This window comes from Bos javanicus, chromosome 10 (assembly GCF_032452875.1).
Source record: "Bos javanicus breed banteng chromosome 10, ARS-OSU_banteng_1.0, whole genome shotgun sequence".
In the NCBI taxonomy this organism is placed as follows: Eukaryota; Metazoa; Chordata; class Mammalia; order Artiodactyla; family Bovidae; genus Bos; species Bos javanicus.
Genome location: NC_083877.1, coordinates 82,512,316 through 82,531,093, shown reverse-complemented (window position 1 = coordinate 82,531,093; position 18,778 = coordinate 82,512,316). Strand labels below are relative to the sequence as shown.

Below are 18,778 nucleotides of genomic sequence, written 5' to 3'. Positions count from 1 at the left end.
GTGGAGCCTGTAAACATATTCTTTTTCCAGCCTAAAAACTTTTGACAGTAACCAAAAAAGGACCTAATATAGCAACGACAAAATTATGTGTTAACATCACTAAATGAAAACAGTCATGCTCCCGTTTAACCACTAAGAATCCTTTCCCACCAGTGACGAACATTAATGTGAGAATGCAAACCTAACTTTTAATAAAGATCAGCTTACACTGACAACGAAGAGGGTCCCCCTCTGGTAGGGACTCCCCAGAAAATCAGGGCCTTGCATGGGCACCATTTACTTCCTTTATTTGCGACCCTGTCAGTGAACCATCTCATTTATACAACCATGCATTTCTATTCCTCAGGGAAAATAAAATGGCTCTAAATTTAGGGAACCACCTCACCGTTATATCTATCTGTAACTGCTGCTAAAGTGAGGAAAGATGGAGGCAGGGAGAAAGGGGGGCGTGGGGAAGGAAAAAGAGAAATAACCAATTTGTTGTAAAACTACATATAATCGAAGTAAGATTTACTTTAAATACAATCAAATGCATCTTTCTCATTTTTAGTTATTTTAATGCCATAAGATTTAACAGAAAAGAAAAAATAATCACGGAATAAAAAATAACAAAATGTCATCCTTATATTATCGTTAAAAACAGCATGCAAAACATTATTCCAACTTTGCTTTTAAAACGTACAGTCACATAGGACAAAAATGAAAGAAAATTCTTAAAATGCTAGCAATCCTAAAAAGCAAATGACCCAGTTTCCTCTACAATAAATCACACGAACAAGAAGGAGAGAAGGGAAAACGTTACAGATTAAGAAAGTCTTTAAAGTGACAGATGCAATGCATTCATCAAGTTTGGATCCTGATTCCAACAAACTGTAAAATGACAATTTTGAGACAAAGGAGAAGGTGAACATGGACTCCAGGACAAACTAGACACAAATAATATTAAATCATAATCACTCATTTCATTAAGGGAAATGATATTGTGACTCACTTTAAAGTCATTTTCTGTTAAAAAATACTTAGCGATATAGGTTGAATGGTATAATACTCGGTCTGTGCTTTAACACACACACACAAACAAAAAGTTTTCAAACCATAAAACAGGAAGAAGATAAATGAACAAGAAAGGTAAGAGGCCTGTACTTGTTGAAGCTAGACTGATGGGCACATGGGGGCTTGCTGTGCTGTCCTATTTTTGTGAATGTTTGAAAAAGCTCACAAATAAAAAGTGAAAATGCTTGCAGGTATAGCTGTCTCTCGGAGAAGGCAATGGCACCCCACTCCAGTACTCTTGCCTGGAAAATCCCATGGACGGGGGAGCCTGGTGGGCTGCAGTCCATGGGGTCACGAAGAGTCGGACACGACTGAGTGACTTCACTTTCCCTTTTCACTTTCATGCATTGGAGAAGGAAATGGCAACCCACTCCAGTGTTCTTGCCTGGAGAATCCCAGGGACGGGGGAGCCTGGTGGGCTGCCGTCTATGGGGTCGCACAGAGTCGGACACGACTGAAGCGACTTAGCAGCAGCAGCAGCATAGCTGTCTCTGGTGGAAGCAGCTGGGTGAGCTGGTGGGAACTGGGTGATTTTTACTTTGACATCTGGGCCTTTTACGAACATCCAGATTTTACACAGTAAATATGAATTACTTTGATTATTTGAAGAAACAAATATTACTCTTTTGGGAGATATATTGACAGATGGTAGATGGATGGATGGAAAGATGGATAGGTCTCTCAATGCTCAGTTCTAATAATGCCACCTTTGTGGATTTTAATTCTCCCTCTGCTGACACCTAAATGCATTTTACGTATACTTCCACTAAAGGCCTAATTACATTTGATTATTTAGTATGACAATTTTTAATTGTATCTTATCTCCCCCTCCAGAAAAACAAGAAGCATTTCTTTTTTTTTTTTTCATATTTTTTTCCTGGTCAACACTAAGCAAAAAGCTCTCTCTATATATTAGGCATTAAATAGGTACACACTTAATTAACTTTTCCACTAATAAATTCAGAGAGAAAACAAGTGGCAACAGCAGTAGAATAAATATCCTACTGCTTGTAACCACGAACGCTTTAAGGTCAGAACACGCCCAGAGGTCCCTATACCCATCAAATGTTACCTGGTCCATTTCTCAAACCATTTATTTTCCAACTGACCGGGGAGAAAAACATCAGTCGGTAGCAGAAAGCAGTCAGTCACTGAATTGAGTTAGATTTTTTTTTTAATGACTCTATGAAAAAAAAAATCAAAGTCTATTAGTTTTTGAGCAACCATTCATTATTTACCTACTGAAGACTCCTCCAGAGCACTGATCAGTCCATTTTCATTAAGGAAACCATTACGGGAAGAACACAGAGCTAGCCGTGTGCAGAGACAAACAACAGTTTGACAAACATCCCCTACTCTGAAAAGGCTGATGTTATTTGGAAGGACTGTACACCGAAACCTCTCACAGACTCACTAGAAACTCACATGTTCTATGCAGATGTGAACTGCACAGAACATGGTGGTTCTTCAAGCCTTCAATGCTTAAAAGCCATTTTCAAAAAGACATAATAAAGTTCTTCTCCCAGGAGAGGGAGTACCAAAGCACAGCATTACTGGATATTGCTACACATAAGACTTCACCTGCGATATGATCTGAATTTGGCTGTCATGGGATTTTGACAATAGCCACTCAAACACTGGTAAGACATTTACAATTTCCTTTTATATCTAAAAGATTCTTCAGTTCAGTCACTCAGTCGTGTCCGACTCTTTGCGACCCCATGGACGGCAGCACACCAGGCTTCCCTGACAACATTAAAACAAAGCCCAGGTTTTAAATTAAGACTCCACCACCTAAGAGTTTCCAAAGCCCTTTGAGAAGCATCAGGGCATCATGAAGAAATGGCAGGTGCAAGCTCTCCCCAAGCTTCACCTCCCATTCCATCCTGTGATCCACTCCCAGAAGCCAGGTGTTCAAGAATGCTCTCACCCCTAGTTTTCAAGGCTGGAAGGGGAGGCAGGAGCAGAGCAGAGCTCTGCATACTTCCTACCCTAACCTCCACTCACGCTCACACACAGTTCGTGTTCTTGCTTCTCTATTCTCTGATTCCTTATGTAAGAAACTCAAATCTACTTTATGAGCAAATTTTAATTTATTAGACAGTCAACAAAGTGGGTAACATGGTATAATCATACAGAATCGAATCCATACAAATCCAGGGCCTCCAGAATATGAGCAGGTACTAATAAATAAGACACAGCACCAAAGATAACTTAATTCCTGTTCTCATGTGTTCTATTCATCCCTAGAATGAATTCAGAAGAGGCAATGCTCTATTAGATGTGGAAACTGTATTCTCAGGTTCTAAAGATAAAGGTTAAGAATTCAGCGAAAACTTTTTCAGACTGAAAAGAAAAAGGTGATACTAGGATTAGCAAATGTGAAGGGGTCACTCAACAGTTCTACAGGCTGTTAAAATGTTTTCTTTTTTAAGAACAAAGAAGAAGCCTTTAAACAACAAATTAGCATAATCAAATAATGTTGAAGTGATCCCTGGGCATACAAAATTCAAGTCAAATTAGTCATGGCCGAAGATAAAAGGTGGAGAATTCTGGCAATGGCATCCCACTCCAGTACTCTTGCCTGGAAAATCCCATGGACGGAGGAGCCTGGTAGGCTGCAGTCCATGGGGTCGTGAAGAGTAGGACACGACTGAACAACTTCACTTTCACTTTTCACTTTCATGCATTGGAGAAGGAAATGGCAACCCACTCCAGTGTTCTTGCCTGGAGAATCCCAAGGACGGGGGAGCCTGGTGGGCTACCGTCTATGGGGTCGCACAGAGTCGGACACGACTGAAGCGACTTAGCAGCAAAGATAAAAGGAAAACTCTGCACTCATTCTTATGCTACTCTAAATTTTTATTACCTTCATATTACATTATACTTAGCTTTTAGTTAATGGGCTTCCGTGGTGGCTCAGCTGGTAAAGAATCCGCCTGCAATGCGGGAGACCTGGGTTCGATGCCTGAGTTGGGAAGATCCCCTGGAGAAGGGAAAGGCTACCCACTCCAGTATTCTGGCCTGGAGAATTCCATAGGCTGTACAATTCATGGGGTCACAAAGAGTCGGACATGACTGAGCAACATTCACTTTTAGTTAATAAAATTTCAGCCAGTATTTCTCTGAAAAAAATCTAAAAAAATGATACAAATGACTTGTTTACAAAACAGAAGCAGACTCACAGACTTAAAAAACAAACCTATGGTTACTAAAAGGGAGAGGTATGGGGGACGGATCAATTAGGAGTTTGGGATTGAGGGCATGGAAAACCATTCCAGTATCCTTGCCTGGAGAATCCCATGGACAGATGGGCCTGGTGGGGCAGGTGATCATGAGGTCACAAAGACTTGGACATGACTGAAGTGATAAGCATGCATGCACATACTCCAATATGAAGTAAAAATTCAGAAAAAGATAAAAGATTTTAAATATAAAATTTAAGCTGGTATATATTTGAAAATATTTATTCCCTTTTGTACCCTCAATCCCATTTTGAAACTCCAGTTCAGGATGAGCCTCAGAATCTAACCAATCTACTCAGGTAAATATTTGAGCTCTTCTTTGCAATAATATATTCAAACTCCTGTTTTTAGTTAATCTACTGTCTGTCACTGGGCTATGTTTAAAGAGGAAACTGTACTGGATATGAAGAGCAGTTCTCTCATGTTTTAAGGTAGACATAATTTGTTGAAATAATGAGAAAACAGGGTGCATCAGTGGATGAGACGGGAATCTACAAGATAGCCAGGGAGAAAATGTTTTCCCAGCTTCCATTTCTTAACTCATGTGTGAATCTGCTATCGACAGTCTATCATCCTGATGACCAATGTAAGGCCTTTTGATTATTAGATTTCTTGCTACCACTCCACAGAACACCAAGGAAAGTCTAGGAGAATACACTAATTTTTTTTTTCTTTCCTTTTTACACTTTCTAAGTGGTTGGGACTTCCCATAAAACAACAAAATGGATGTCTTTACTTTTGTGTTTTATATCCTCAAGCTATTAGTCAAAGTAAATGTGACCAGTGTTCTTCTTTTTTATTTTGAAGAAAAAAAAAAAAGAAGTGGAGAGCTTTATAAAATTTTCTCAGGGGCTTCCCTGGTGGTTCAGTGGTAAAGAACCTGCCCAATGCAGAAGACATAAGTCTGATCTCTGATATGGGAGGATCCCACATGCCATGGAGCAACTGGGCCTGTGTGCCACGTCCATTGAGCCTGTAACCACTGAGCCCCACGTGCTGCAACTACCGAAGCCCAGGCACCCGAGAGCCTCTGCTCCACAACGAAAGAAGCCACTGCAGTGAGAAGTCCATGCACCGTGACGGGAGAGTAGTAGCCCCTGCTCACTGCGAGAGAAAAGCCCCTGCAACAGTGAAGACCCGGCACAACTAAAAATAAATAAATACAATTAGTTTTAAAAAACTTCCTTAGTTATTCTCTCATGAAAAGCAGAAGCCTAGCATCCAATAACCACACTGCAACAAAGGGAAAAAATGTAAGTAATACCTCACTTAGCTATGAGTAAATAACAAGTCCATACAAGAATGGAAAAATCCAAAGAAAAATATACTGGAGGAAATTATTCGAATGTTTCAAATGTTTTTAGTGTAAAGCACGTAATTTAGTCAGACATCACTTTAGATTAACATTACTGTTTCTCATTGGGTATTTAAAAAAAACACAGCATTTTTTTTTAATTTAAGGAAAGGAAAAAAGTATGCTTTCTCAGTTATATTTCAGAACAACACTACTCAAAACATAAATAAAAAGTATAAAAATGATGCACTTAATAAGATATACATGGTGGTGGTTTAGTCCCAAGTAGTATCCGACTCTTGTAACCCCATAGACTGCAGCCTGCCAGGCTCCTCTGTCCACGGGATTCTCTCCAGGCAAGAATACTGGAGTGGGTTGCCATTTTCCTTCTCCAAGATACATACAGGACCACATATAAAATACAAGGTATTGTGAGTTTGGGTTTTCTTGGGTATTTTTTGCCTTCTTGGATTTTTACCTTGCAGAAAGGGAATGGTTTGGATATTCCTTAAATAGAAATTAAGAAAGGAGTATGGATTTCGAAAGCCACCGTCAGGCCACCAGTAGGTCTGCAGAACTGTTCCATCATGGCTCCTTCCCCTCTGCCGTCTGAGCAGCTCCAGCATGTATGAATGCATAAGCGAAGACTCTCCCACCTCACCTAACAGATGTCCTGTACCAGCATCATCAGATATTACCACCATTAAAAATTCAACTGAAATCAAAAGGCAGGTGTGGCTGCTCCACCATAAAAGCTACACAAGCTTGGCCTCACAGTAACTCTCAAACTTAATACTTTCACTAGCTGTCATATTCAAGTGTACCAACCAGGAATTGATCCTTATTTAAGAGTGTTTCAAATACTTTAAGACATACAGGGAGTGCACTGAAGGTGCACATTTCCAAAGTACACAGGTACTGAGGAGGGAAAAAAAGTAAATCTTGAAAAAGAACTTCCAAGATTGAGGCGAGAACCAGAGGGCACTCAACAACATGCACTGATTTTTTTTTTGTCCTTGGCAAAGTACATGAGCTACAGCTCCCTACATGGAGCAACCCTGCAGGCTGTTTGCTTCACCATTCAGCAGTTTTTGATGGTTCCAAAGAGCTACAATCCCAAAAGTAGTTTTTCAGTTGTGTTACTGATTAAAAAAAAACAAAAACTCGAGCTCTTCAAACAGTTAAAAATCACAGAGATTTAAAAATCTTTTTTGGAGTCCCACCTCTTACAGAATGATTCTGGGAATGGTCAAATCAATGCTAACAGGAAAGTGTCCTAATGTACTTGAAAAACATTTTTAGAGATAATCATTTTCCCCTTTCTCTTACTGAAATTTGAGGAAGGTCAGAAATAGCAAGCCACTTTGAAATCAGTGCTCCAATTACCCAGCGGGCATCTGAAAAGAAGCCCTCAGCTCTGCACAAAGGTTTGCAGAGGTGAGATGCTCAGATAACCTTGACCGTCCTTCATAGAATGCAGTAATCCAGAAGAGCTGGCTCCTTAGGCAATTTGCTATGACAAAGCAGCTGGTAAAAAAATTCCAAACTCATTGTTTCAGGGTCTGGCTAAGAGCAGGGTTAAGTACAAAGTAACAAAACCAAAACAGCCTACCTAATGCCAAATCACTTGTTTTATCTGAATTTAGGAGCTTAGCATATTACAGCATTTCAGCCTACAGAAAAGTCTCTTTCTATCAAATTAAACTGTTATTTTGTTCAATGAGAATGTCCCTTGACAACTGAATAAAGCATTCGAAAAATATCCACTAAACATTGGGATAAGCCCAGGATAGAACTGGGTCTCTAGCCAGCAGTAAACAAATGCAATCACTCTGAATCAATGGCAAATGTCAATCCAACAGATCATCCAGCCATCTCTTAATTTTTCAGGAGCTTGGTGTTCCAAATGATAAACTAACGCATCGGGGTTAACATGATTCTTATTTAGACGCAGGTTAGGGTACAACCTCCCGTCAAATTTTAAGAAACAGAGATGTTCTGAAATGCTGATGGAATGAAAATAGTCATGTAACAAAAATATTACTAAGTTGCCGGAAAAATAATTTACTCTATAATGATGAAAATGTTGACTTCAGAAATTAATGACTAAAAACTGCACAAGAGTCTCCTGTCTTCCCCGTTTCTGCCTCTCAGCTACCAAAGGAGGAAATGACAGTGGGGAAAGACATACAATCCACATTTACCAAATCAAAAGTTTGCTGTAAGTGGCAGGTTTTCTAACAATAAACTCTGAGTTCAATGATCCTTTGTAACTAATCTACCAACTCACCTGATTCATGAGTCGTGGTAAATCTTCCTTCCAACTCCAACTTGAGGTATTCTCACAAAACCTAGAGTAAAATAATTATGAACTTCAGTATGATCAGATTATTCTCAAATTTTGAAAATAGTAATAAAGGGGGAAATCACAGCTACCAATCAAGTCATAGCTGTGAAATGTTATACTTTCCCTCTAAAACCCTCTTTAATTTGTAATCTCTTTATGTGCAGTCAACATATCTAAATTTAAGCCAACCAATAGCCAATTCTATTTACACAACATTCCTTTTCTTGAACTTTTTATATTGTATAATATAAAATTTACATTTATACACCACAAAATTGGGGTATAATCGATTAACCATGCTGTGATGGTTTCAGGCAAACAGTGAAGGGACCCAGCCACACACACACATGTATTCATTCTCCCGCAAACTCCTCTCCTTTCCACGCTGTCGCATTAACATTGAGAAGAGAGAGTTCCATGTGCTATACAACAGGTCCTTGTTAGTTATCCTTTTTAAATACAGCGATTTGTACATGACCAAAAGACGCTTACTCCTTGGAAGGAAAGTTATGACCAACCTAGACAGCATATTAAAAAGCAGAGACATTACTTTGCCAACAAAGGTCCGTCTAGTCGTTTTTCCTGTGGTCATGTATGGATGTGAGAGTTGGACTGTGAAGAAGGCTGAGTGCCAAAGAATCGATGCTTTTGAACTGCGGTGTTGGAGAAGACTCTTGAGAGTCCCTTGGACTGCAAGGAGATCCAACCAGTCCATTCTGAAGGAGATCAGCCCTGGGATTTCTTTGGAAGGAATGATGCTAAAGCTGCAACTCCAGTACTTTGGCCACCTCATGCGAAGAGTTGACTCATTGGAAAAGACCCTGATGCTGGGAGGGATTGGGGGCAGGAGGAGAGGGGGATGACAGAGGACGAGATGGCTGGATGGCATCACTGACTCGATGGACGTGAGTCTGAGTGAACTCCGGGAGTTGGTGATGGACGGGGAGGCCTGGCGTGCTGCAATTCATGGGGTCGCAAAGAGTCGGACACGACTGAGCGACTGATCTGATCTGATCTGATCCCAAACTCCCTAACCATCTATCCCCCGTGCCCCACCCCAGCAACCCATAAATTCATTTTCTAAGCCTGAGAGTCTCTTTCTGTTTTCTTTCTGTATTGTAAATAAGTTCCTTTTTGTCATTTTACATAACAAATTCTTAAACCTGGCTATTCAACCTCTACGTAGATTGCCAGTCCAGGACCTCACCCCACATAATCTGATCAGGGAGTCTGCAGAGAAATCCCGGAAACTGTATGATTAAGAAGTGCCCCCCACAAGGTGATTTTGATGTAGCTGGTGATAGACTTGCCTAGTGGGTCTCTACAAGGGGCAGTTCCATATCCTGAGGGACATCCTGCAATGTCTGAAAATATTTTTGGCTGTCACAACAGAGGAAGGGGATATATACTACTGGATTTAATCGGTAGAAGCCAGGGATGCTGCTCAACAATCTATAAGGTTCAGGACAGTACACTTAATCAGCCCAAAATGCCAACAGTGATGAGATAGAGAAATCTGTTCCAAAGCAACCAAATACTCTGATGATTTAGAAATTCCATAACCCTCTCACTGGTCATTTCATGTAAGTTATATATAAACTGTACCAGAATCACAAGACATCTCCTGTGGCTGCAGGCATCAGACATACATTGCTGTTGTTCAGCTGCTCAGTCGTGTCTGACTCTTTGCGACCCAATGGCCGGCATCAGGATCTTTTCTAAGGATTAAGCTCTTCCCATCAGGTGGCCAAAATATTGGAGTCTCAGTTTCATCATCAGTCCTTCCAATGAATATTCAGGGTTGATTTCCTTCAGGATGGACTGGATGGATCTCTTTGCAGTCCAAAGGATTCTCAACAGTCTTCTCCAACACCACAGTTCAAAAGCATCAAAACTTTGGTGCTTAGCCTTCTTTATGGTCCAACTCTCCCATCCATATATAACGACTGGAAAACCATAGCTTTGACTAGATGGACCTTTGTCAGCAAAGTAATGTCTCTGCTTTTTAATATGCTGTCTAGGTTGGTCATAGCTTTTCTTCTAGGGAGTAAGCATATTTTAATTTCATGGCTTCAGTCACCATCTGCAGTGATTTTGGAGCCCAAGAAAATAAAGTCTGTCACTGTTTCCATTGTTTGCCAATCTATTTGCCATGAGGTGATGGGACCAGATGCCATGATCTTCATTTTTTTAATGTTGAGTTTTAAGACAGCTTTTTCACTCTCCTCTTTCACTTTCATCAAGAGGCTCTTTTGTTCTTCTTCACTTTCTGCCATAAGGGTGGTGTGATCTGTGTATCTGAGGTTATTGATATTTCTCCCTGCAATCTTGATTCTTGCTTGTGATTCATCTAGCCCAGCATTTCACATGATATACTCTGCAATAGAAGCTAAATAAGCAGAGTGACAATATACAGCCTTGACATTCTCCTTTCCCAATTTGGAACAAGTCTGTTGTTCCACGTCTAGTTCTAACTGTTGGTTCTTGACCTTCATACAGGTTTGTCAGGAGGCAGGTATGGTGATCTGGTATTCTCATCTCTTGAAGAATTTTCCAGAGTTTGTTGTGATCCACACAGTCAAAGGCTTTAGGGTAGTCAATGAAGCAGAAGTTGATATTTTTCTGGAATTCTCTTGCTTTTTCTATGATCCAATGTATGTTAGGAATTTGATCTCTGGTTCTTCTGGCCTTTCTAAATCCAGTTTGAACATCTGGGAGTTCTCAATTCACATACTGTTAAAGCCTAGCTTGAAGAATTTTGAGCCTTACTTTCCAAGCATATGAGATGAGTACAGTTGTGTGGTAGTTTGAACATTCTTGAGCATTGCCTTTCTTTGGGATTGGAATGAAAACTGACCTTTTCCGGTCCTGTGGCCACTGCTGAGTTTTCCAAATTTGCTGGCACATTGAATGCAGCACTTTAACATGCCCAACATTAAAACCCACAGTGAAAAAAGTGAAAAGTGTTAATCACTTAGTTGTGTCTGACTCTTTGCAACCCCATGGATTGTAGTCCACCAGGCTCCTCTGTCCATGGGATTCTCCAGGCAGGAATACTAGGGTGGGTAACCATTCCCTTCTCCAGGGGATCTTCCCGACTCAGGGATCGAACCTTCATCTCTTACATTACAGGGAGATTCTTTACAGTATGAGCCACCAGGGATAAGGCAGTACATGTACATACTTATTTCTAAAAATGTTAAAATAAGTCAGACTATACATGTCCAAAAGAGCTTCCAAGAAATCTGTTTTTTAATGTTTGGGGAAGTGAACACTATTTCAAACTGGGTTAATTTCCAAACCCTGTTCCTAAACATATAAAGTGGAAGACTAGAAGAATAAGAAGAATCAAAACTTAATTTCACTCACAGATATTTCCAATTCCTGTTGAAGACAAGGTGGTAAGTTCCTCTTCCAAACCTGTCATCTTGGACTCCCATCACTCATTCCGACAAATATAAAGGGACTTCAAAACTTATGTTAACTGCATTCAAAACAACACTCGCTGAGGGCTTACCATGTCCCGGCACTATGATCTTACATAATACAGCAGAACAGAGTTCCAGAAAACCCTGCAACGGGTCCTTCCTACCCTACCGTAACCAGTGGTATAAACATCAGACAAAGACTGTGGGAAAAAGAACCTATAAAGAATATTCTGAGCATGAGATACCCCAGATAATAAAAATTGCAGTTTTTACGTGCCTGCCCTACAAATTGCACCTACAGAATGGGAAAGGAAGCCTGAAATATTTGAAATATGTACTGTTTTTTATCTTAATTAATAAGCTATAACCAGCTAATTACATAAACAAAACATACCTGACACTTACAACCTACTTAGCTACATGAACAAACATGCCAACCTCAAACTCAAGTGAAAGGAGGTGATTTCCAAACACACTTAGAAAGATTCCACCAGAATTACTGCATTCCAACTGGACAACATTTCCATAAGTTCTAATTACAGTCTGATTTCTTCCCCTGAGTCCCCAGTGCTATCAAGGAACTACTCAATTAAACTCACCCAAATCACCCCAGGCAGCAAGCACCTGGATAGCTGGTGGGTAGACTGATATTCGTATCTCAAAGCACCAGAGGGTCCAGGGGTCCAGGCAGAATGTGTGCCAGAGGCAGGGTTCCAATCTGGAGCTCCCCACCCAGCCGTGAGCATCCGAGAACAAGCCAAATGATGACGAAGCTTTGCTGAATGACATGCTTTCCCAAAGGTAGGGCTCACACACAGTCTAGACTCAAGATGCCCGTTAGCTCAATGTAGAGCCCATCCTACCTCCCCTACAAAAAGACCACTGGGGAAGGAAGAGAGCTTCAGACAAAAGCAGAACAGTAGTGATAAACTTATTAACATCCACCCATGGCTCCAGCTTTATGAAGCAAAGTAATTTGGGGGTCTTCCTTTCTTTCTCCAGGGAAGAAAGGAAAATCCAAAAATGAATAGGAAGGTTCAGAAATATTAGTGCACAATCTAAAATTTAAGCCCTCCTTTCATTTTTCTAGATTTAAATCGTCCTTCAAACAAAAATCCATAATTAAATTTCAAAACATAAACATTTCCTTTTTTTTTTCTTTCTCTCTCAGCAGTAAAATATATTCTATTCCAAAAAAGAAAAGTTGCTCAATTTCCTGTCAAAGCAATCCAAAGAAGGCCACCTACACTATAAAAGCAGCAAGGAAAAAAAAAAAAAAACATGCTGAAGAAAAGCCTGTATGTGTGGGAGTGTTCTAAGTGCAAGGTAACTACCACTCTGGGTTTTAAAAGCTTTTTTCCTCGATCATTCTGAGAAATATGAAAATTAGTGTAACTGCTGAAGAAAAGCCTGTCCTCCAACCTATCTAAGGAAAACAAGCCCTATGACGGATTTAGTTCCACCAAAGAAAGCAGGGGGCGGGGGTGGGGTGGGGGGGCGTGCACAATTCAAGGCCTTACACTGTGATTCTTTGTACTAAGGAGGAAGGGCAGATTCTATCAAATAGATAACTTACATGGAATGTTCTCTGAGCTAAAAGGCTGCTCTGACAATAAACACTCTCCCCCACAGCATCCTACTCCTATCTAGAACCACACAAATTTTTAGACTAGGGCCTTTATCCTAAACCTCTGGGGGCTAACCACTAACATACACAGTCATAAGACAGCTAGATTGTGGATCAGTACAGCACTGAATTCGTCAACTTCCCCTAAACCTGCTTATACTTTCTGAATACTTAAATTCTAAGACAGCAATCAACCAGCCTAATACATTTTATTAAAAGTCTGAACATGAACATGCTCAGCACTAAGGCAGAGGCAGTATAGTAAAAAAGCAGCAGCAAAAAGCTTCAGCAGCTCACCAGAGAATTGAGGAGAAAAGAACAGTACCCAGAAAATAAGTTGAAATTAAACACAGCATTATCACTGAACTGCAACACAGTGAAGTGCAAAGTTTCTGCAAATCATACTTTCCCTGGTGAAGAGAAATAAATAATGAACCGGGAAAAGAACATAGTAAGGAGATGATGGTGAATATTTTCAAACCGGAATACCAAAAGACAAATGGAGATAGGACAGGAAGCCGCACAGGAAGGGCAGTTGCCAGACTAGACAGAACAAGAAAGGAAATCTCTTCAGCCTTACATATGACTGGCTTGATAAGCTAACAGTTTTGAAAAAGTAAACTCACAGGAGAGGTCTTCTTCCTTCTCTTTAATAATCTCAGGCCAACCTACCAAAAAAAATTTTTTAAAGGCTGCAAGACTAGAATAACTTAATTTCCCTAAACCACTTGAGAAAGAAAGTGAAGTCACTCAGTCATGTCCAACTCTTGGCGACCCTATGGACTGTAGCCCACCAGGCTCCTCCGTTCATGGGATTGTCCAGACAAGAGTTATGGAGTTGGCTGCCATTTCCTTCTCCAGGGGATCGTTCCGACCCAGGGATCGAACCCGGGTCTCCTGCACTGCAGGCAGAAGCTTTACTGTCTGAGCCGCCAGGGAAGCCCACTTGGGAGTAAACGGCGAACATCGTGGTCCATCACCCCTACAGAGTGTGGTGAGTCATTCCTATAAACAAGGACATTCTCCTCCAAACCTGCAATAACTACGACCATCAGGACCCAGAAATTAACAGTACAGTCAACAAATCCACAGTATGGTCACCTAATCCACAGACCAGCCTTGACTTGCTCCACTCACCCCATAGTGTCCATTTTAGTAAAAGGATCCAATCCAGGATGTCACACTGCACTGACTTTTCAAAGCTCGATACTCTGTTTCATTTGAGAATTCCTCACACTATCCTTGACTTTCGTGACCTCAACAATTTTGAGGATGTCAGGCCAGTTTGTAGCATGTCCCTTCCGTTGGGTTTGTCTGATAACTTCCTGATGACTAGTCTCAAGTTATGACTTTTCAGCAGGAATACCAGAGAAGAGTTCCTTCTTCTTATACCCTACCAGGTGGTATGCTATTTCCATTTTTTTTTTCCCCTTGACTGGTAGTGCAAACTTAAATTACTTGATTAGGGTGCTGTCTGCCAGATTTCCCCACTGTAAAGTGACTCTTTTCCTCTTTGTAATTAATAAGTATTTTTGAGGTGATATTTTCAGACTGTATAAATATATCTTAATTCTCAACAAAATTTTACCCAATACTTGATTGCTGTACATTGAAAATTCTTGGCCAAATTAATTATTTGATGATAGTTACCAAAAAGTGTTTTTTTAGGTCTGATAATTTCAACCATTTTAGTGGGGAAAAATGGTATTTAGAAACCAATATCAGGGTGCACATACTGCAATTGTATTATCACTATTTCAAGGTCATCTAAGTGAATGAAAACACACACTTAAATGCACACACACTTGCTTCTTCATTTCTTTCTATATCCATGTCTACTGAAAACCCTGCGTTCATACAGACACCCTGAATTCCAATCCAATACTGTAAGATTTGTCCTGGTTTTCCCCTTTCTCTTCCTATAAAACGGTATATCTGGTTCCTATCAATTTCTATTTCCTTACTGGATTCATCCTCCAGGGATGTCACACACTGTCCCTACCTCTGACCCAGTATCAGAAGACTTGCTCTAAAGGCCAGTAAGAGAGAAGCCTAGGATAGACAAAAAAGGAAAAAAAATCATAGATAAAAATCACCCTACACCAGCCAGACACCCCACACACACACAAAAACTGTAACCCCAACTCCATGCCCATCAGCAAAGATGGGTGGAGATCCAAGAGTTCTACACTCACTGGCAGTGATACAGCACTCTTCAGAGACAACATTTTCACAGAGCCCAAACAGGCAAAGCTAAAAACACACAGTGGTCCCTTTCTATTCTCAAGGGACACATTCCACAACCCCCAGTGGCTGCCTGAAACCATGGACAGTATTGACCCCCATACAGATACATCTCGGAGATACGGCAGATTCAGCTCCAGACCACTGCAATAAATTGAGTATCTCAGTAAAGGAATCACATACATTTTGGTTTCCTAGTGCATATAAAAGTTATATCTATACTATACTGTTGTCTATTAAGTGTGCAATACCATTTGTCTAAAAAAAAAAAAAACACATGTATTACCATAGCTTAATTTAAAAATATTGCTAAAAAATGCTAACCATCATTTAAGTGTTCAGGGAATCATAATCCTTTTGCTGGTGGAAGCCTTGAAATATTTTGAGAATTGTCAGAATATGACACAGAGACTCGAAGTAAGCAAATGCCTGACACGGGGTTGCCACAAATCTTCAATTCGTATTTCTTTCCTTATTACATCAAGAACTTTCACCTTTTTACTTAAGGCAAGCCCTTCATCTCTGGCATATCCAAATTGCCAGCATCACTATTTCTGTACTTTAGAGACCATTATCAAGTAAAATAAGGGACCCTTTAACAGGAGCACTGCAATTTCACAAGAGTCAATCTCATAACTGCAACGACTACAAAGTGATTTTAACAGGCAGAGATTTGGTGGACAAAGGGATGGTTCATATCCAGGGCGGGATGGCGCCAGATCTCATCACGTTACTCAGAACAGTGTACAATTTAAAACTGATGAACTTCTCCATTTAATGGAATTTTCCATTTAATATTGATTTCTGGAATTTTCCATTTAATATTTTCAGAGCACAGCCAATCAGAAGTAACTAGAACCATAAGAAGAGAAACTTCAGATAAGGGGGGACTACAATATTATGTACAGATATACTTATTTTTAAAAGCAAGGGAGTGCTGAACATAAAATTCTGGATAGTGGTCCCCTCCAAAGGAGGCAGGAGGGTGGGATCCCAGAGGGACACCCAGCAACTTCGAGTACTGACCTGGCTCCAGTGCTTAGTGTGAATTTGCAACGTTGAGCGCAAGTTTCTTGACAGACACCACGGTGCTTCACCAAACCACAAAGCACAGTGGTTTAGCACATCCTCAATTGTACATTTGAGTTTTGAGGCGTAAAAAGGTTAAGCACGTTGCCTGTGGTCACACAACTAACAAACAGGGGCTCAAATGCAAAGCCAGGTCTGACCTGAATGCTTTCGACGGAGCCCTCTGCTATTCCTCAAACAGACGAAAGAACACGGGCAGGAGAAATGGAGTTAATGACTCTCAGGGTCAGACTCCTTCCTTCTGTGCCTCTGAACCATTTCCAGAATGGTTTTCAGGGTATAGGAGAAACAGAGCCCCAAAACCAGAGGTGTTAAAAATCTTCCTAAAGGCAAGGACAGAAGGCAGGGGCACAAATCTGCACCATACTTGAGACTTCAACTGCCAGGGTAGTGCAATCCTTTAGGGAAGAGTTTCCATCACATTCCATAGGCTTACAAATGCTGGCTCAATTCAGTCACCTAATAAAACCTGCCCTCGGAGGGCCCTGGTAAAATCTTACTACTAACTGACGTTTGGTTTTGTTCTGAAATCAGAGGACAAGAGAGAGATGACCAGCAATCTATTCATGAAATTCCAACCACAGCCTAAATATGGTGCAACTGTACATGACTTAGTGCAAGCCAGGAAATGTCAAATCAGTGATAAAATGTCAAGTCCTTTTAAAGAATTTATATCACAGGATAGGAAAGGAGAATACTACTATTCCAAAAAGAAGGACGAAGACATCCTGGGAAGCCTAAATAACACTCTACTACCTGGGGTCAGCATGGAGAGGGGTGAGGGAGGTGGGGGCGGGGAGGAAAAACCTCAAAAGATGGGTCTCCATAAAAAGAAAACAAACAAAAGATACTGTATTTATCTTCTCAAAAAGTCAGAAATAACTACATTGTAACTGCATTTCCAGAGTCTACTGAGGTCTTTAATAACAAGTCACACTGCCTGGAGAAGTCTTATGATCATCGCTAATGATTTTGCGATCTTAGTTCACCTTTTCTAAGTTTATCTTTAAACTGCAGTAAGTTTTTCCACTGTACAGTATAAATTATTGTTGTTGTTGTTGTTATTCAGTCACTCAGTCATGTCCGACTCTTTGCAACCCCATGGACTATACATACAGTCCATGGAATTCTCCAGGCCAGGAAACTGGAGTGGGTAGCCGTTCCATTCTCCACGGGATCTTCCTAACCCAGGAACTGAACCCAGGTCTCCCACAACGCAGGCAGATTCCTCACCAGCTAAGCCACCAGGGAAGCCCAGGAGGACATGTGGTGGATGGTACAAAAATAATTCAAAATTCAGTCAAGTTCTGTGTTGCAGTGTAAAACTGTGCACCATACAAAAAGGTTAAGAAATGTAAAATCATCTTGTAAATACAATAAGCATGTGAAAAGCACACACACAAAGATAAATCCCACTAGCTGAAAAGGAAAGGCATTTAAAAGAACTTTTTAGGGCCAAGGCTTTTTTTAAGTTTCTTTATAAAAAGCAATCCGGTGCTGTTGAAATCCACATCTGACATTAGAGATACAAGAAGTTATCCCAAGGAATTCTTCACCGAGAATGACAAACTGAATAAATTAATCCACAGGCACTTGTTTCTTCCATCCTATTGTATTAAGTTTATGTGATCACAAGGCGGGCAGTCATTATCCTTGAGAATTAAGAGAAAAGCCCAAAATACATATTAAAAAACTGTGTTACTTTAACATCAAAAAGAGAAAACCTTGAAACACACTAAAAAGTTTCATTGTAAACTCGCAGACAATGAATTTTGGGTAAAAATCAATATGCCTATTTGAAAAATAAATCCTCCCAAGCTAACCTAATTTCTTGTTACTGAGACAACCCACTTATTGAGGGACTACAGAACTTGAATTTTTTAACATTAACAAACTTGACAATTGGTGAAGACACAAGAAAAATGTTCTTCCCAGGAAAGTACATATCAGTAGTTCTTGGATCCTAAGTTGTACAAACAAGTTATTATTCTTCCTTTCCCTATAACTCTAAGCATAAAACTTCTATACAGAGTCAAGCAAATAAAGTGACTGGAAAAAAAGGCTAAAGGGGTGATGACAAGAGAAATAAGTCCTTTTACAGGCTTATCATCATCATGAAGCTTCTCCATCTCAGTTCAAGTTACCTCTATCTATTCCTTTCCTCAAAGCAAAAACCTGGAATTTATTCCCCACCCCTTTCTTTCACATCCCATATCCCTGCTGTCAAGACCTATAAATCCCACCTCCTGGAGACCACCTGGAACTCCTCAGTCCTCCCCACCTCCACGGCCACCACACTGGTCTCAGCCACTGTTCTCTCAAGACAGCTGCCCCAGATTCCTCATTCATCCTTCTACCCATGACTACTTTCCACAGTGGTCACACTGACTTTTTAAAAACTTGAACTATATTTGATTCCTCCGCTGAAAATCCCCCAGGACTTTTCACGTT

General features: G+C 40.4%; 1 protein-coding gene across 17 annotated transcripts in view; it reads right to left on the bottom strand.

The window, feature by feature from the left end:
- SIPA1L1 (signal induced proliferation associated 1 like 1) overlaps positions 1 to 18,778 on the bottom strand; it is a 520,024-nt gene that overhangs the window by 289,591 nt on the left and 211,655 nt on the right. For 14 of the 17 annotated variants that reach the window (XM_061429305.1, XM_061429299.1, XM_061429298.1 and 11 more), the window contains one exon: positions 7,883 to 7,943. The exons of the other annotated variants lie outside the window; for them this stretch is intronic. The gene's annotated coding sequence lies outside the window, so the exon portion shown is untranslated. The remainder of the gene's footprint in view (positions 1 to 7,882; positions 7,944 to 18,778) is intronic. 17 annotated transcript variants of the gene reach the window in all.